This window comes from Chiloscyllium plagiosum, unplaced genomic scaffold (genome assembly GCF_037043375.1).
Source record: "Chiloscyllium plagiosum isolate Xiang-an unplaced genomic scaffold, Cpla_swu_hap1 HiC_scaffold_42, whole genome shotgun sequence".
Lineage (NCBI taxonomy): Eukaryota > Metazoa > Chordata > Chondrichthyes > Orectolobiformes > Hemiscylliidae > Chiloscyllium > Chiloscyllium plagiosum.
The window spans coordinates 23,005,381-23,024,772 of NW_028270180.1; the positions used below are offsets into that span (position 1 = coordinate 23,005,381).

General features: G+C 42.8%; 1 protein-coding gene across 8 annotated transcripts in view; it reads right to left on the reverse strand.

Annotated features, from left to right (window-relative positions):
- The window catches only part of LOC122542603 (casein kinase I-like), a 229,237-nt gene that overhangs the window by 185,433 nt on the left and 24,412 nt on the right, over positions 1 to 19,392 (reverse strand). For 4 of the 8 annotated variants that reach the window (XM_087982098.1, XM_043680562.2, XM_043680561.2 and 1 more), the window contains exon 2: positions 14,129 to 14,237. The gene's annotated coding sequence lies outside the window, so the exon portion shown is untranslated. Of the gene's footprint in view, positions 1 to 14,122; positions 14,238 to 15,513; positions 15,767 to 17,576; positions 17,723 to 19,392 lie in introns of those variants that run through there. The other 4 variants (XM_043680556.2, XM_043680559.2, XM_043680557.2 and 1 more) reach the window with 4 other exon arrangements.

Sequence of the window (19,392 nt, forward strand, 5' to 3'; positions counted from 1 at the left end):
AGGTTTACAAAATTATGAGGGGCATGGATAGGATAAATAGGCAAAGTCTTTTCCCTGAGGTCGGGGAATCCACAATTAGAGGGCATAGGTTTAGGGTGAGAGGGCAAAGATATAAAAGAGACCTCTGGGGCAACTTTTTCACAGAGTGGTATGTGAATGGAATGAGCTGCCAGAGGAAGTGGAGGAGGCTGGTACAATTGCAACATTTAAGAGGCATTTGAATGGGTATATGAATAGGAAGGGTTTGGAGGGATATAGGCCGGGTGCTGGCAGGTGGGACTAGATTGGGTTGGAATATCTGGTCGGCATGGACGGGTTTGACCAAGGGTCTGTTTCCATGCTGTACATCTCTATGACTCTATAGGGGTTATGTTCTTGAAAACTTCGTAAATAGTAGTATTCACAAACATAGACTGCAGTGTGTATCATCTCTTCCAGAAGTAATTTCCTTCAATTTTGTTTTAATACCTTCAAATAAGTGAAGATCAGACTCTCAGTAGCAAGGGAAAAGGTGCACAATACATTTTTGTGGGGTTAAGAAAATTTGTATAGAACAAGACAACTGCAAATGGACTTTAAGTCATAAATTTGTCAGCAAAGTCATCTTTGAAAGTCACTTAAGATACGGAGAGTTAGATAATTTGCTATACGATTTGCTCATTGTAAAAATAGATTCTAACAGCACATCACGCATTCATGGATATCTCTCAGCATTTTTTGGAAATAATAAGGTGCAACCATAAAATCTTGTTTTCAAATAGAAGGTATATATCTATGACCAGACTGCAGTTACATCAAACAAACAGATTTATTTAGCGTTTTTATTCAAATAATCCAGAGTTTTCAACTAGGGTTCCCTGGAAGCCAAAAAAAAAGGTTTTCGGCACATCCCTGAAGACTTCTGTGCAATTTTTAGCTCACTTGAATTTTTCTTTTCATAACATCAACAAATAATGGTTACAAATCATTTAAATAATCATTTGGAGATAAAGTGCAAACTTTTTTAGATGACTACAACTAAAGCATGGTTCTTACTTAGTGATTTTTGAGAAGATTTGTAGCTCAGGTTGAAGTTTTAGATGTAGGTTTGCTCGCTGAGGTTGAAGGTTTATTTCCAGACGTTTCGTCACCCTTCGCCTGAGGCTCATTGAAGATGTTACCTAGTAGGGTGATGAAACATCTGGAAATAAATCTTGCAGCTCAGAGAGCAAACCAACATCCATGGTTCTTTCTTTCCGTGGCTTTTGTTTTTGGACCTTTTGCATAAAGCAATCCAACTAGAAAAGGTTAGGAGCTCAAAGAAGGTGCTAAAGAGCCACAAAACAGCTTCCAAGCCACAAGGCCGGGTCCCCTGTAATACTAATAAAGCGAGCCCTTGACTTAGCGAGTGCATTACCTCACCACTCATCACCTCCACTTTACGAATGCAGTGCTCAATCTCTGCTTCTGATTGTCCCAGAACCAGAGACCAGAGTTCTAGATCCAAATTCTGAACAGACATTCAACAGAATCCTAATGTCTGATGGGTAGCGGTAACCATCCCACCATATGGGCTGCATGTGTGCACAAAACGAGCTCCCTATAAATGTTAACCACCTTATGAGCCACTATAAACATTTTTCAAATCCTTCCACATTATTCTTCAAGGTTAGGGTATGAAGAATTTTTTAAAAACCAACAGTTATGGTCTCACGTCAATAGTTGATTTGACTGTTCAAATTCTGTGAATTTTTCCTCAGATTCTCAGTATGTTCTCCGCGTCATTTCAATATTTCTGTGCGCCTGAGTGTTATCTCACACAACTCAAATCTGGTCCAACTACCATTCAAATGAGTTTTAGCTATCATGAGTGTGGATCAGTCACATATCCCAAGACTCCGGTAGCCATTTGCAGTAACAAGAGAGAGTCAGTTACTGAACACAATGAAAGTTAAGATTATAAATGAACCCAGTAAAGGGAAATTCTATTCCCAAGATAATGTACTCAGTACAAGCACAGTATCCACAACGTTGCAATTACTGACATAATGACTGCATTCTCAATGCTCTCCATATAAATCAGGATGAACCGCAGCCAACTAATTGCCATCAAAAATAATGGGCCATTCTTCACGGCAGAAAGGTCAAATGCTGCCACAAACCAGGCAGTGACGGCCCCAACCCATCTGGAGAGAAGCCTCCCCCCAAAGTAATGTGTAATGACACTGACTGCATTCTGCCAATCCTATCAGTAAAACAGAGGCTGATACTGTAACTGTGAAATCATGTCTCACCTCGGGTGGTCTGCCTTGGAAAGGCAGAAAGCTGCCAGTTAATGTATACGGCTGCGCTGCAAGTTCCTCGGTAATGGAAACAGAAGCTTCAGAAAACAACCCGAGTTAACTTAAACAGTAGCATGCTCCACATCTGTAGCATTTAATTATAAAAGGAGAGAGGACTCAGATGCCTCATCTTTGAGCAATAAAGCAGGCAGCCTCCCTTAGATATCCCCACTGGGTTTATGACAGAACACATGCATTTATATAGAACCTTTGACAGCCCCATTACACTTCACAGTCAATGAAGTACTTTTGAAATGAAATCACTGTCTTAAGGCAGGAGACGTGGCAACCAATCTGCACTCTAAATTCCCACAGGGGAGCGGGATGGATTAGCTCAGCTGGCCAGACAGCTAGCACGTGGATCAAATAACAGCAATCACACAGGATTTGATTCTTATTCCACTTGGGACCTACCCCATCACCCTAACTAGAGCAGAGTAACATGGCACTTTGCCAGAGTTCAGTGGACAATCACTGAGAGCTTGTCTTCAGGCAGCGATCTTCAAGTCCTTATTCCCACAAAACGCAACAGCTTTGAAGAGTAGATAGATTCTTTTGGGCAAGGTTAAGTGATACATATTGGACCGGCAAGTGAAAATTCCCTTGCTCTTCAAACTAGTGCTGGCGAATCTTGGCATCCATCTGACGGGATGGATATAGGCGGTATGTCTAAAAGTGTAAAGCTCCCTCAGCACTGTCACAGAATTGCTGGTTTAGAGTACATTTTCAAATCACAACTTTCTGACCAAGAGGCAAGAGCACTGAGACACAGCTAATATCTTTTATCAACATGGGCCATAGTTATTGCTGAGGAGAAAGTGAGGTCTGCAGATGCTGGAGATCAGAGCTGGAAATGTGTTGCTGGAAAAGCGCAGCAGGTCAGGCAGCATCCAGGGAACAGGAGAATCGACGTTTCGGGCATTCCTGAAGAAGGGCTTATGCCCGAAATGTCGATTCTCCTGTTCCCTGGATGCTGCCTGACCTGCTGCGCTTTTCCAGCAACACATTTCCAGCATAGTTATTGCTGGCTGATCTGTAGTTTAGCAATTTAAATCTGGATATGAAGACTTATTTCAATACAGATAACACCCCAAGTAGCACCAGATTAGATAAAAGGTGCTCTCAATTCAAAGTTTCTCACTTCAAATTATCTGATGATTCAAATTTATTTCTGTGCTGAATCCCATCTTTCACATTAACATCACTGATTAATTTCGACCAAACCTCAGCATAATAATTACTCTGTATCAGTGGACTGTCTATAAAAATACTCCAACATAATTTTACTCTTCTGCAACATTGCACTCCGCTCTCCAACTGCCATTCCCTGAGATTGTGCACCAAGTGCAACCCACCATGGTTTTTATCCCAGTAAAGTTACAGTGTGTGTATATGACTTTCAACAATTAAATTGGGTCATCTCAGATTTGCTTTAGCTGCTTCAATCTTTCACTGAATGGTTGATTGTACTCTCCAATGATTAAAGCCAAACCACACACAAAATGTAGCCAAACGTCATTAAGATCTGTGGCTTCCTTTCCCCGAAAGCAGCTGGAGATGCCACAGCCAAACACAGAGCAATATTTTACAATAATGAGATGCATATAGCAAAGCTCAAGAGTATTCTTTAACCTCCAATGTTCACTGTCACCCAAAGGTACAGGTTCTAACAGCAGGACAGCTAGGTAATGGATCCAACTGTGCAATTTTAAGCGTGAGAACTCAAACATTGCACCAAAAAACTATTCAAACTCTGGAGGAAACATTCCACATTTTCTCTCCGGCCATGATGCATTAGTGCTCTCCCACCTCCATTCAAATCTCCTTTGCCAGATTGAATGATAACATCCCAGCATTATCCTTGCTGCAAGACTTCCACTGTGGAAATCATCTTTCAGATGGGTTCTCAAGTTGATCATATTACAACCTTACAGCCGAATGAAGTCACTAAATTAACAGACTAGGAGTAATGAGTTTCCTGAGGCTGTCCCCAGAAATTTAAACCCGTTAATCCAACCAATAAATTTTAAACTTTTTGAATATCAGAGAATGAGCTTTAGACAGACACCAGTTCAGTGTTCAACAAGCATATGATTGCATCTTAACTGCAATTTAATAAATAGTTCAAAAGGTGTCATAAGCCAACAGAATGTACAATTTGAGGATTCATATGAACCAAAAATGTTCCTTGGTAGGAAATTCCGGGATGAGTTAGCACACTCAATGACATATAAAACAGATTACAACAGGCAGAATTAATCTTGAAATTACATGGAAACCACAGAGAGGTACCTGTGAATTAATCACCATCACAGGATAGTGTAACAGGAGCTTTTCTGGCTCTGAGCTACAGTAATTAACCAGTACCTGGTTTCTCAGATACAAAACAACATAAGCAGGCAAGCAATTTCTCACATTGCAACAACACTTTCCATAAGAAAATAAGATATAAGCGCAGAATTAGACCATTTGGCACATTAAATCGCAGAGCAGATTCGATCATGGCTGACGTGCTTCTCAACCCCATTCTCCTGCCTTCTTCCCATTGAGATGTTAAAGGATTAAGTTGTTCTGCTGACCTGCAAGAAATTGGATGTCCGGTGGGTGGGTGATATGTTTATCTGTCTTGCAGGCAGAATGTAAAAATTTACATAGCCTTCTCCTGCAATTCAGAAACAATAAGAACATTGCAGTTAAGAACCTAACCACACCCTGCAGTGAGAAAAACGATTTACACGAGATCTTGCCAGTAAGTTATGATCTAACCATATTGCTTCTGGAAATAATCAAATCACTACATTGTGTCTTTGAGTGGCATGTGACTATGGGGGAGTGACTGGGGGTTGTCTTGTGGGCATTACTGACTGTGACGTAAAATCTTGTATAAAGGAAGAACTGGTCCCTTTGTTACAAGAGATCTCTTGACACGGTTCGCAAGCATTGCGAGGAGTGTCAAGTGATCCTCCAAAGCTTGTACTTGCTTCAGAAATTATGGCTGTTAACAGAAGTTGGCGTATTGCAGTTGCAACAGGTGTGTAAGCATCTCAAGAAAAAGAACCTAACACCATAACCCTTGATACCCTTACTAATCAACAGCCTCTCTCTTTCTTAAATACACTCAATGACTTGGCCTTAGCAGCCTTCGTGGCAATGAGTCCCACAGATTCAGCACCCACTGGTTAAGTCCTTCCTATTCATCTCAGCTCTAAAGGATGTCCCTTCACACTGGGGCTGTGCCCTCAGATTCTTATCTGTCCTACTAGTCGAAACATCTTCTCCATGTCACTTCTATCCAGGTCTCTTAGTATTCTGTACATTTCAGCCATATTCCCCCTCCAGCCCACACCCAACCCAACCATCCTTCTAATCTCCACCCAATACATACCCAGTGTCCTCAACTGCTTCTCATTTGACAAACCCTTCAGGGATTATTCTTGTAAACCTCTTCTGGACCCTCAAGACCAGCACATCTTTCCTGAGATATGGGGCCCAAAATCACTCGTAATATTTCAAATGCTGACTGACCACAGCCTTATACAGCCTCAACAGTACATCTCTTCTCTTTGCTTGCATTCTAGCCCTCTTGAAATAAATGCTGACATTGCATAGTCTTCCTAACCAATTGAACCTGCAAGCTAACCTTAAAGAGTTCATAGTAGGACTCCCAAATCCTTTGTGCTTCAAATTCTGAAGTCTTTCCCCATAATCTATGCCTCTGTTCTTCCTACCAAAGTGCATAACCTCATTTTCCCATATTTTATTCCATCCAACACTTATTTGCCCTCTCACCTTGCATGTCCAACTGCTTCTGCCGCCTCCCTGCTTCCTCAACACTATCTATCCCTCCACCTATCTTTGTGTCATCTGAAAACATAGCAACAATGCCCTCGGTTCCTTCATCCAAATCATTAATGTATAACGTGAATAGTTGCAGTCCCACACTGACTCCCTGTGGAACTCCACTGATCACTGACCCTTTTACCCCCTTTCTCTGCCTTCCGCCAGTCAGCCAGTCCTCTGTCCATGCCAGTTATCTTGCCCCTAACACCATGGTTCTTATCTTATTAAGCAGCCTCCTCTGCAACACCTTGCCAAAGGCCTTTCGGAAATTCAAATCGATCACGTCCACTGGCTCTCCTCTGTCTGACCTGCTCTTTATCTCCTCAAAACAACTCTAAAAGATTTGTTAGGCCTGACCTCCCCCTTGACAGAAATGTACTGGCTCCACCTTATTATACCATGCACTGTCAAGTACTCCTCAATAATGGACTCTTAAAACCTTACCAATCACCAAGGTTAGGCTAACCAGCCAAGTTTGGTCTTCTGCGTCCCACCTTCCTTAAACAGCAGTGTTACATTAGCCATTTTCTAGTCCTCTGGGTCCCTCCCTGACTCTGGTGATTCCTGAAAGATCGCCAATCCCTCTGCAATCTCCTTTAGAACTTCGGGGTGTATTCCATGCTGGTCCTGTGCTTTATCCACTTTCAGACTGTTCAGTTTCCTTAGCACCTTATTCTTCGTGATGGTCACTACACTCACTCCTGCCCCTGACTCGGACTCTGAAATTCTGGTATGCCGGAGTCTTCCACTGTGAACACTTTCACACGTCCAATAGAATCAAAGGGCAGAAGCCGCTTTACAGATGGCATTAGCAAACTGACAAAGAACAAAGACCGGATACACACTCACACAGCGAATTTCACAACCTCTGTCCAAATGCATTTCACAGCCACTAAAAATCATTTGAAGTGCAGTTGCTAGCTTAAATTCAGAAACCTCACAAGACACTTGGTCAGCTCTCACAAGCAGCAATGGTATAAGACCATAAGATACAGGAGCAGAATCAGGCTATTCAGCCCATTGAGTCTGCTCTGCCATTTGATCAGTGCTGATATATTTCTCAACCCCATTCTCCTGCTTTCTCTCTGTAATCTTTGATCTCCTTACCAAGCAAGAGCCTATTTATCTCTGCCTTAAATACGCTTAATGACTTGGCCTCAAATGAGTTTGACAGATTCATGATACTCTGGTTGAAATTCCTCCTAATCTCAGTTCTAAAGAGTTGTCACCTCACTCTGAAGCGGAGTCCTAATCTCCCCCACTAGCAGAAACATTTTCTCCAAAGTCACTCTATCCAGACCTCTCAGTATTCAGCAGGTTTCAATCACGTCCCCCCTCATCTTTCTAAACGCCACGTACACACCCAGAGTCCTCAACTGCTCCTCATATGACAAGCCCTTCATCTCCAGGATCATACATGCAAACCTTCTCTGGGCCCTTCCAAGTCCAGTACATCCTTTCTTAGATACAAGACCCAAAACTGCTCACAATATTCCAAACCTGGTCTGACCAGAGCCTTATACAGCTTCAGCAGCACATCACTGCTCTTGCATTCTAGCCTTCTTGAAATGATGGCATTTCCCTCCCTAACTGAATTAACCTGCGTGTTAACCTTAACAGAATCCTGAACTAGTCTCTTTGAGATTCAGATTTCCATAATCTTTCCTCATTTAGAAATAGTCTTTTTTCCTACCAAAGTGTACAACCTCACACTTTTCCACACTATATTTCATCTGCCACTTCTTTGTCCACTCTCCTAGCTGCAACAAGTCCTTCTGCAGCCTCCCCACTTCTTCAGTACTACGTGTCGCTCTACCTATTTTTGAGTCATCTGCAAACTTAGCAACAATGCCCTCAGTTCATTCATCCAGGTCCCAATACTGACCCTTGCTGAACTCAACTAGTCACAGGTTGCCATCCTGATAAAGGCCCCTTTATTCCCATGTTCAGCTAAACAATCAGATAAATCATTCAGTGACATTGGTTAAAGGGTGGATCTTGGCCAGGACACCAGGAAGAGCTCTCCTGCTCTTCTCTGAATAGTTGATGGATTTACTACATCCACGCAAGGGATAATGCTTATCCATAGACAGCATTAGCAAGTTTTGAGAAGCTGTGTAGCTCAGATTGAGGTTCTGAATGTAAGTTTGTTCGCTGAGCTGAAAGGTTCGTTTTCAGATGTTTTGTCACTATACTAGGTAACAACATCAGTGAGCCTCTGGTGAAGCTAGTAGAGATGATTTGGAGATGCCAGTGTTGGAATGGGGTATCCAAAGTTAAAAATCACACAACACCAGGTTATAGTCCAACAGGTTTAATTGGAAGCACACTAGCTTTCGGAGCGTCGCTCCTTCATCAGGTGATAGTGGCCACTATCACCTGATGAAGGAGCGACGCTCCGAAAGCTAGTGTGCCTCCAATTAAACCTGTTGGACTATAACCCGGTGTTGTGAGATTTTTAACTCTGGTGAAGCAGTGGTATTAGTGACCCACTTTCTATTTTTGTGTTTAGGTTTCCTTGGGTTGGTGATGTCATTTCCTCTTATAATGTCAGTTCCTGTGGTGATGTCATAGATAGTATCTCAGCCTTAGAATGTGCTCAGGTCTTTGCAAGGATTTAAAGCACAACCTACAAGCTCAACAGGTGAGACCATGAAACCTAACGTCTGAAACACAAATTACTACCTCCGCAACTATCATGTCCTTGTCTGTTTTTTAAACATGCAAAGGATGTCTCAGGCTCTTCAGAGGTGCTGGGAAAAACAAGCGCCAGAGGGTGATTTAGGAGAGACAACCAAATATTTAGGTAAAAGATTAACTTTCAGGCAGGAATTGCAGAGAGATACAGAGAGAAAGAAATACCCAAGAAAACTGATCACACGTCCAGAATCATGCTAAGCGTTACATCCAACAGATATTGGATACACCAACCAGCTTAGCACTTTGGAGGAGGTCTTCCATGAGCCAACAAATTTGTTGTCTATTACTGTTCAACTGCCTTAACAGCACCCGAATGAATGACAGCATCAGTAACATCCCTGGCCACAAGTCAAAATGCAGCCAGCGACTTGACAATTAATTCAGGACTCCCATGTGGCGCCTCAGTCTGCAGGGGTTAGGCATTTTTTTGGAGGGGGGGGGGTGGAATTTAAGCTTGGATTCTCTTAGAGAACACTGCAAACTGGTTCAAAGAAACGTGACTTAATCCCACTCTCTGGCACAGCTTCCTAGATTATATTTATAAATTACAAAGTCATGGCAAAATAAAACTCCATGCCTTTCCAAGCGACAAACTTGAGGGCCTATCAGTTGCTCAAGGAAAAGAGAGCTGCGGCCTGGAACAGATGGATAAACATGCAGATCCCAGACTTGCTTGTTGTCGTTATGTCACTTCTCCAAATTGGCGTGCTTCACAAACATCACAGCTGGAGAGGGGACAGAAGGAACACTGCAGAAATCCTGCAGGCCACCTGCCAATTATTATGAATTGTGACCTTGGGAGAAAGGCATACATCAGAGCTATCCGCTGGTATCGACAGGTAAATGGACAAGAAGGAAAAAAACGCATGAAGAAAGAATCATAGAGACCCAACAAACAAAAAAGGTCTCTAGTTTCATTTCAGCATTGGCTCCATCCAGAAAAAGCCACACACTCAAATCACCATGTAGCAAGATTTAAAATTGTCATCCAACATTTTTTTTTAAAAGGGGAAGCCCATAACGTCTAGTTTTGACAGCCAGGATTAAAGGTTAGACACAATACTGATCAATTCTCAGAATATTAACTGATTGCAACTTTTGTCATTTTGTTTTAAAATGGAGCAATGGAAGGCATCGATGGCATCCTGGTGTTAACATAATTTAATGCTATTACAGGAAATTAATAGAGTTTATTGTGAACATCACAATTGGCAGACAAAAGGAAGCTCTGCACAAGTGGCTCATCCTTCAAAAACACTGATATTCATAAGTCAACTTTGGGCAGACCATTCTATTATCCTTCTCATTCTTACAGAATGGTTTTACAGCTCCCAAAGTCGATTCTTGAATGAGTCTAACATTTTCATGTCCATCACTGCATCTGGGGAGTTATAACTGCACTGTCACTTCCACAATCTCTTGTACAAGCCCAGGACTCAGTGATGTAATGGAGGAGTTATTCTCAACAATAAAGTTTAAATATTCTCTCATTTCACTGGGCTATGTAACTAAACACTGAAAGTAGCAGCCAGCCAGTGTTGTGTTCACTCATTAAAACCATTTGTTTTCCTCCTACATTTCCTCCTAACAAAATCAGATCCAACATTTGGGTGGCATGGTGGCACAGTGGTTAGCACTGCTGCCTCACAGCGCCAGAGATCCGGGTTCAACTCCCGCCTCAGGCGACTCTCTGTGTGGAGTTTGCACATTCTCCCCGTGTCTGCGTGGGTTTCCTCCGGGTGTTCCGGTTTCCTTCCACAATCCAAAAATGTGCAGGTTAGGTGAATTGGCCATGCTAAATTGCCCGTAGTGTTAGGTGAAGGGGTAAATGTAGGAGTATGGGTCTAGATGGTATACACTTCGGCGGGTCGGTGTGGACTTGTTGGGCCGAACGGCCTGTTTCCACACTGTAAGTAATCTAATTTCTGATGGAAATTGGAGGTGATAAATTAAGACGAATCTAAAACTGAAAGTAACATCATCTCAGAACTGAGGCATTCATTAACACAACAGATTTTAGTAAAACAGCTGAAGTTAAAACAGGCAAATAAAATCTCAGTTCTCATTCAAGCAGACATTTCTGACAGGCTTCAGCTATACAGAAACAACAATACTTCATTAAAAATAAATAGTATTCTGAACAAAACCTGAAAAGACAAATATGGAATGTAAAATAACAACTTTACTCAATAATTTTAGTTGGAAAATTGAGTGAGAGCAATATTTGAGAGCAGAATCACACAGCACAGTTGTAGAACAGAGCAACCTAGGGATACAGGTAAATAATTCTTTGACGTTTGCATCAAATATAGATAGGATAGTTAAAAAGGAGTTTAGCACGCTTGCCTTCATTGCTCAGTCCTTTCTGTATAGGAGTTGGGAAATAATGTCGAGGTCATACAGGACATTGCTGATGCCTCTGCTGAAGTACTGTGTCCAGTTCTGGTCACCCACTTATTGGAAGGATATTATGAAGCTGGAGAGGGTTCAGAACAGATATACCAGGATGTGGCCTGAGTATGGTATATATGAGTTATAAAGAAAGGCTGGCTAGGCTGGGACCTTCTTCACTGCAGCATAGGAGGTTGAGAGGTGACCTTATAGAGGTTTAGAAAATCATGAGGGTATAGACGGCGCTTTCCCCCTAAAATGGGGATTTCAAGACAAGAGGGCATATGTTTAAAGTTAAAGGAGAGTGATTTAAAAAGGACATGAGAAGCAAATTTTTTTTTTAAAACACAGTAGTTCATGTGTGGAATGAACTTCCTGATGAAGTGGTGGATGTGGGCACAGTTACAACATTTAAAAGACACTTTGGTAAGTACACTAATAGGTTTGGAGGGATATGGACCAGGAGCGGGCAGGTAGGACTAGCTTAGTTTGGGATTATATTTGGCATGGAGTGGTTAGTCTGTTTCTGTGCTGTATGACTATGACACAGAAAGAAACCTCTCAGTTTACCATGCCCACCACTGCTTTTTATAAGAGCTGTCCAATTTTAGTCCCACTTCCACTAGGGGGAAGAGACTAGGGCCTGAGGGCACATCCTCAGATTGAAGGGACGATTTTTTAGAACCGAAATGAGGAGGAATTTCTTCAGCCACAGGATGGTGAATCTGTGGAATTCATTGTCGCAGATTAGTAAGGGAATTAAACGTTATGCCAACAGGATGGGAGAAAGGGGTTGAGAAACTTACCTGTCATGATCGAATGGCAGAGCAGACTCAATGGGCAAATGGCCTAATTCTGCTCCTATATCCTATGACCTTCCCTGCAATTTCGTCAGCAGCTTTGCAGCCAGTTCCTCCTTGAAGCCACACACCATCCTACTTGGAAATCTAACACGTTCCTTCACCGTTACTGGGTCAAAATCTTGGTACTTCCTCCCTATCAGTACTATGGGTGCACCTACATCTCTCAGACTGCAGCGAGTCAAACTAGCACCTTCTCAAGGGCAATGAGGGGTGGGTAATAAATGCTGGCACAGTCAGCAACGCCCACATCCCAGGAAAGAACATGTAACAACCCTCTACTTGTTCACATGCTAATTGTTTTCATGTATGCCCTCTGGTTACTGACCCCTCCGCCAATGGAAATGGTTTCTCCACACAGCCATTCACAATTTAGAAAATCTCTAGTCAATCTCGCCTTAACCTTCGCTGCTCAAAGAAAACACTGAGGAGGAATGTCTTCTCCCAGAGGGCAGTGAATCTGAGGAATTCTTTACCACAGATGGCTGTCAAGGCTGGATTAAGTATATTCTTGGTTGAGATAGGCTAATTTTTAATCAGTAAGGAAAGCAAAAGTTGTAGGGAAAATACAGGATAATGGAGCTGAGGATGATCAGACCAGCCATTACCTCATGGGACACCCTGTCCTTTGATCCCAAAAGATCTGTGGGTCAAGAATCAGTCACGTAAGGACCCATGGCAAAGCTTTGTGAGGCTGACAAGAACAGCTGAGAAAGCCAGTCAGTCTGTCATGTCTATTCTGGCTATTTGGCTGCTTCAATTCCCTTCCCTTTTCTCTGCAATTACCTTGCTTTCCAGAAAATTATTCAACTCACTTTTGAGAGCCACGCTTGAATCACTATCACTCTCAGGCAATTCGAAACCATTCGCCGCATGATAAAATGATTCTTTTCTTGTCACTTTTGGTTCTTTTGCCAATCACTTTAAAATTGGTGGCCCCTGATTTTGAGAACTTCCACCAATGGAAACAATTACTCCTCTGTCTAGACCTCTACCAAACTATCTCTCAGTAATATCTTACCTAGGGAGAACAGTCCCAGCAGCCCATTCGCTAGTTATGTGCAGACCCTGAAAGCCGCCGAATAGTCTATCACATAGTATTTACTACCTTCAAAGCAAGGCACACATCATTAATGGAACTCACAAAAATAGTCTTGTCCACCATTTCCCTAACCCTACAGACAGTGGGTCACCAAGCTAAACATCGCGCAACTTAAAACCTTCACCGTCATACAAGGATACCATGTACAACTACCCCAATCTAACTTAATTTGTTGAATCAACTACTGGAACTAGCAGAGTCAACGCCTTAAATAGTCTCACGTTTGGTATTGTGAAGTAGTGATACATTTCAAAAATGCATTCTCTGCTATAAAATAGGATTTTTAAAACTAGATGAAACTAGACAAAATTTCCAAGCCGAATGGCTTCAAAAACAACCATGTTTCCAAATGAGAGAAAAATTGCCACAGTATTATCTCTTGCTCATTGCAGGGAAGGTGCTGATTGTCATGGCAACCAAATGTTTGGCTCAGTCACTTCATAGGGCAGGAGCACTTCAGTACGGAGTGGAGGACTGGAGTCTAGAATAGCCCAAATTGGGGAGAGATAGACACCAAAGACCTTCTTACAATTAAAAAAACACCCTTCACAATCTCAAGACCTGCCAGAGGGCCTCAAAGCCAAAAAGAAATGCTGTTACTTAGTGTTGTGAACACTGGCAATATGATGGCATTTTCAAGCTCCCCAGTGCAGTTCAGGAATGTTGGTGGAAAGATCATCATCTTTTATGACATCTCTGATTTTCTGATAACAACTCAAGTTGTATTGGACTCAGTATCTACCTGGTTGCCACAGTGGGATTTGAACTCTGAATATCTGTATTACAGGCTATGCTACTGCACCGCTTTAACTTGGATGGAATTAAAAACAGTAAAAGAAAATACAAGTAACCTCAGTGATCAAAACTGTGCCTGAAAAAGTAAACTAGCAAAGAAGCCATACACTTACAGTTACCTGGGTTGCTGGTGTTAGAAATGGTAGCCGTCCCTCTTGGAGAGAAAAGAAGCCACAAGGGTTGGTATCATCATTCACAGGCAGGGCAAAATCCTTAACCTCCAGTTTACTGAAAACAGAAAAACGGAACAGTATTGTGTTGGGAGGGAGCAATGATTTATACAGCCCTTTAGAGTTTCCACATAAGCAAATGGAGTTTGGAATTCAGCAACACAGTCAGCTGAAATTGACAGCACACACCTCTGCTTTCACCGTCTCGACTTCTATTCACCCAGCTCCAGCACCAGGCATCCTGCAAAGCTGCACTATAAACTTTGGTCTGATCTACAAGTGACTGCTGCCGGACCATTTGAGAGTACTGACTGCATTTCACTATCCATAAATGCAGTGTAAATGAACCAGCTGTGTAGAAAGGGTGCCGTGCAGGAGGGAAGAAGGTGTCACAAGAGGTGGAGAGGAAGGGGAGGAATGTGCGAGGGGAGGGGCTAATAGGGAGAAGGCACAAAAGGAAGGGCCTGTGGACGGAAGGTGGGAGCAAGAGGCAGGGAATGTTAAAGTGAAGGAAAGGGGTTAGAGGGAGGGAGAGAAAAAGGCAGAGGGAGCAAAGAAGGGAGGATGCAAGACAGGGAGAGTGACACAGGGTGAAAGACAGTCGGGAGAATTACAGAGGGAACATCAATATCCTTTTATTCTCATGCTAATCTCAGCAACCTTTCCCTGAGCCCATGGTAGAGGCTAACAAGTATATCCTTCAGGGTTTGGATCACAAGTGACAAGAGAAACAGCTCTGATAATACTGAAGAAAAATGGAAATGTTCTGCACCTGTAAGCAATGGTACTTGGTTGCTGCTTGCTCAAGAGTACAGTAGGACTACAAAATCCTAAACCTATGCTCTGTTCTGCCAGGAGTAGAATCAGATTTTAACTGGTCCAAAGGCTGTTCACAAACAAATCACCTAATGTGCTAAACTGTTATGGTAACAGTGATATCAGGGGTTAAGGCTTGTGGGTGACCAACAGTAGGTCAAACATTACGATTTTATAGTCTCTCTACCATTTTCCCAACAGTTCAGTACCAAGATAAATTAAGAATATTTCAACGTGAACAATTGAGAGCCTGATTGAGGTGCAGAGAGGTGGACTAGGTGGCCAGGCAATGTGATTTATCACACAATGGCAGAGGCAGATTTATGTAATCATTTACTCTTCCTATGAGGTGACCCTGCCATATTTTCCTTGGAGTGACGCGAGCGCACGCACAGACAAATCAATCACTTCACAATCTGGCCTCATGGTTTATGCGATTCCACATTTTAGTGTGTTGGTGCACAAATGAGACAATTTTTTTTAAAAATTAAGTCTTAAAGACCTTGCATCGAACTTACCAGTCCGCTAAATATTCATTGCTAATTACACCTCCTCCACACACCAATTCACACGGACAGTCGGTATCATCAGTGCGATAATGGATTTCAGCAAAGCAGATTGTGAGGGTTCTTTTGAATATCACTCAGAAGTGGGTGGTGCTGGTAAACAATATTTATTTCTTCACAGCAGATGATGGCTCATACAGTCGACTGGTTCACTGGAACCCCAAAAGGCATGCAGAGCCAACTGACTCCCAGTTGATCCCTGCAGTCTGCCATGGCTCACTGAGCAGCCCCCTCACCTCTGACTCAGAAGGTCATGGGGTCAAATCCCCAGAATCCAGCACAAAAATTTAGTTCGACACCTCAAATGGAATATTGAGGGAGCACTGCAATGCCACAGGAACCGTATCTCACATCTATTTTATCAAGAATCCACTTGCTCCCTCGGATGAATGTAAAGCATCCCACAACTCTCGAGGGAATAACACACTGAATAACGGGGGAGCTATCCCTCAATTAACATCACAAAACCAGGTTCTCGGATTATATCCACATACTGTGGGAACATATTGTGCACAAATCAGATGTCCTGCTTTCCACACTATAGCAGCGACTACACTCCATTGCCAGTAAAGGACTTGGGAATATCCCAGGGTTGTGAAAGGTACTACGTGAATGCAAGTCTTTTTACTACACTAAAAGGAAGCACTGCCGGAGAAACCGGCAACACTCCAGTCTAATAAGATGTCACCAGACTGATGATCATTGGGAGAAAAGTAAATCTAGAATATCGTTCTTAATCAATGGGTTTGGAGACAAGTGGGAGAGCAGAGTTGGGAAAAAGATCAACAATAATCGATTGTAGTACCTAAGGCTCAAGGGACCGTTTGGTTAAGTCATGTTCTTTTTCATACGCTGTTGTTTTTTGCCGAGGGGGAAACCTGTGAAAAAGTGAGTACCGGAAGATTAACTGAACCTAATCCTGTGATAGAATTTGCACACTGCATTGGACATAGAAGCACAAACAGGCCATTCAGCTCATCGATTCTGCTCTACCATTACACCTCTGGATGGGCTCACCCTGTCAGAATCTGAAACATGAACCTTGACGCTGAATATTTCCAGCATTTTCTGAGTTGGTCTTTAGGTTTTCACCTCAGGCCCACATCAATTGGTGACTGCACCCGAAGCTGACTGGGCCCCAACCTCAGGAACTCCCTCCCTCCTCCAAACCCCTTAAATCTTTCTACTTCTCCTCTACTAAACTGTCCTTTAAATTCTACCTCTTTCACCAAGCTTAAGCGGCTGAGTGACAAATCCTGACTGATAATGTTTGCCAAGTGCCTTAAAGCAATGTTAAAGCCACATAGAGACAGTTGGATGAGGAATACAGATATCCAGTTAATGCTCTGGCACATGGGTTCAATTCTCACCATGGCAGCCCTGGAATTGAAACAGTGACAGTGATGCTGATCATGAAAATATCAACTGTCATTAAAAATGCCCTGGAGAGAAGGAAATCTAACATCTTATCTGGTCTGGCCTACACAAGCTCAGATCCAGCAATGTATTTGACACTTAACTGCCCTCTGAAATGACCCAGCAAGCAACTCGGTTCAAATGCAATTAGGGAGATGTAACAAATGCCAGCCTTGCCCAGTAACGCCCAAAGAATTTTTAAAAACGTCTGTAGTGGTTGCCTTTATAAAGCTGAGGGCTTGGTTACAGCAGCAGAGAACAGATCACGAATCAGTGAAGCAGATATGGAGAGGCAGAAAGAGAGAGAGATGTGAAAAGGAAAGGGGGAAGAGAAAGGAGGGTGTGGGGGGAGGAAAGGGGGGGGCAGAGAAACGAATTTGGTGTTAACTTCTGATAAAGTGGAGTCCTTCTCCCTTAAAATGTCATCTTTTTTAAAACCAGGATATTATTAACGGTTTTCACCAGAGCATCAGAAAAAAACATCAATAGTATAAAGGCACTAGGCTGCACAATCTGCCTGTTCAACTCACAAGACACCAAAATTAAGGTTGCTTGATCTCCTGGACCCTACAAAGATCTGAAAAAACATGCAAGACAACCTGCAGTCTTTTTTACTTCAATAGTATCGTAGGTAGACATCCCATTTCCATTGTTTGAAGTAGCTCAGTGTGAAACAGCTTTGAGTGCGAAGCACCTCTTGGTCTCAGAATTTCAGAGCACAGCTGAAGCCCTCTCCACAATATACGGCTGTTTCTTCCTCTGTGCAGGATGAGTCAGAGAAGCTTCCTGCTACTCCCTCACCGATCGCCATCCCTCTTCTATTATTGTACTGTCAAAGAATCTCGATCTGTGCCTCTGCCCACAAGTGAAAAAAAAAAGACTGCTGCATCGGCCTTGAGATGAAGACACGAGCAAGCAGCACAGTATTCATTTTACAGGCAAGTGTCTTAATCACTGAGCACATCAAAGGGATTCCTTCTGTTTGCTGACTTAAACACACATGAATCTCACTCACGGACAGCTACTTTGAACAATCGGAACGGAGATACAAAAAGGTCAGCTTCTGTGGTTGTGTAGAGTGGGGGAAAATGAAAAGACACCCTGTGTCTTTTCAGGCATCAGTTCTTTTCGCAAAACAAAACTTCATACTCCAATGTAAACTGTTTACTGTAAAACTTCCCCTTTCCATGTGTTCAGGAATCAAACTGAAAGCTAGAGTACCACTGTTCAACTTGGTACAATGCAAACAATCTCCACACACAAAGTCTTCCTGGCAAAATGTCCATAAGTGTACGACGAACAGAGTTATTAATGTGGAACTGTCAAAGGGAAAGGAGAGCGTCATGAGCTACTAATCTCTAGAACCAGTCAATTTCCACTGTTCAGAAGTAGCCTCAAAGGGCACACCATCCCAGCTCCCTGTTCTTTTACAGGAAATCTAGGTATGACCTTTGCAAAGTCATTACGTACACAGATACGATACCAGACTAAACAAGAGTCCCTGACTAACGTCGATTGTGGCAAGGTTTACACGATAATATGGACGACAAAGTGAAGTCGAGTAGACTCACTGGCAACAATGCATCTCTCCCCAACGAGCTAAATGCATTCTACGCTTATTCTGAACATAAGGTTAGTCAAATGACGTCCAAGTGACCAGACGACTTCGGTGCACCTGTACTCACAGTCACCGCTGCAGGCATCAGATGAGCCTTCTTGAGGGTGAACCCACGGAAAACGACTGGCCCAGATGGAGTCTATGGCCGTGCACTCAGGTCCTGCACAGACCAGCCAGAGGGAGTATTCACAGACATCTTTAACTTCTCCTTACTCAGATGTGAGGTTCTCACCTCTTTGAAGGCAGCCAATGGCAGCCCTGTGTCAAAAGAAAAATCAGAAGTCACAGGACACCAGGTTATCGTCCAACAGGTTTATTTGAAATCACATGCTTTCGAAACGGTGCTCCTTCACCTGACAAAAGAGCAGCACTCCAAAAGCTTGCTGATTTCAAGTAAACCTTTTGGATTATAATCTGGTGTCGTATGACTTCTGACTTTGCTCACCCCAGTCCAACACTGGCACCTCCACATCAAAGAAAAATCAGGAAATGTGCCTTCATGGCTACCACTCAGTGGCTTGGACAGCCATCGTTATCAAGTGCTTTGAGAGGTTAGCCCACCATCACAACAGATCCATGGCTAATGTCATCTCCCTAGCCCCACACACATCTGGATAACAAAGATGCCTATGTCAGACAAGACTGCTAACGACACCACTGTAGTGGGTCAGATCTTAAACAACAATGAGACAGAGTACAGGAAAGAGATAGAAAGCTCAGTAGCATGGTGTGAAGACAATAATCTCTCCCTCAATGTCAGTAAAACGAAGGAAACCACATAGACAGTATTCTCATCT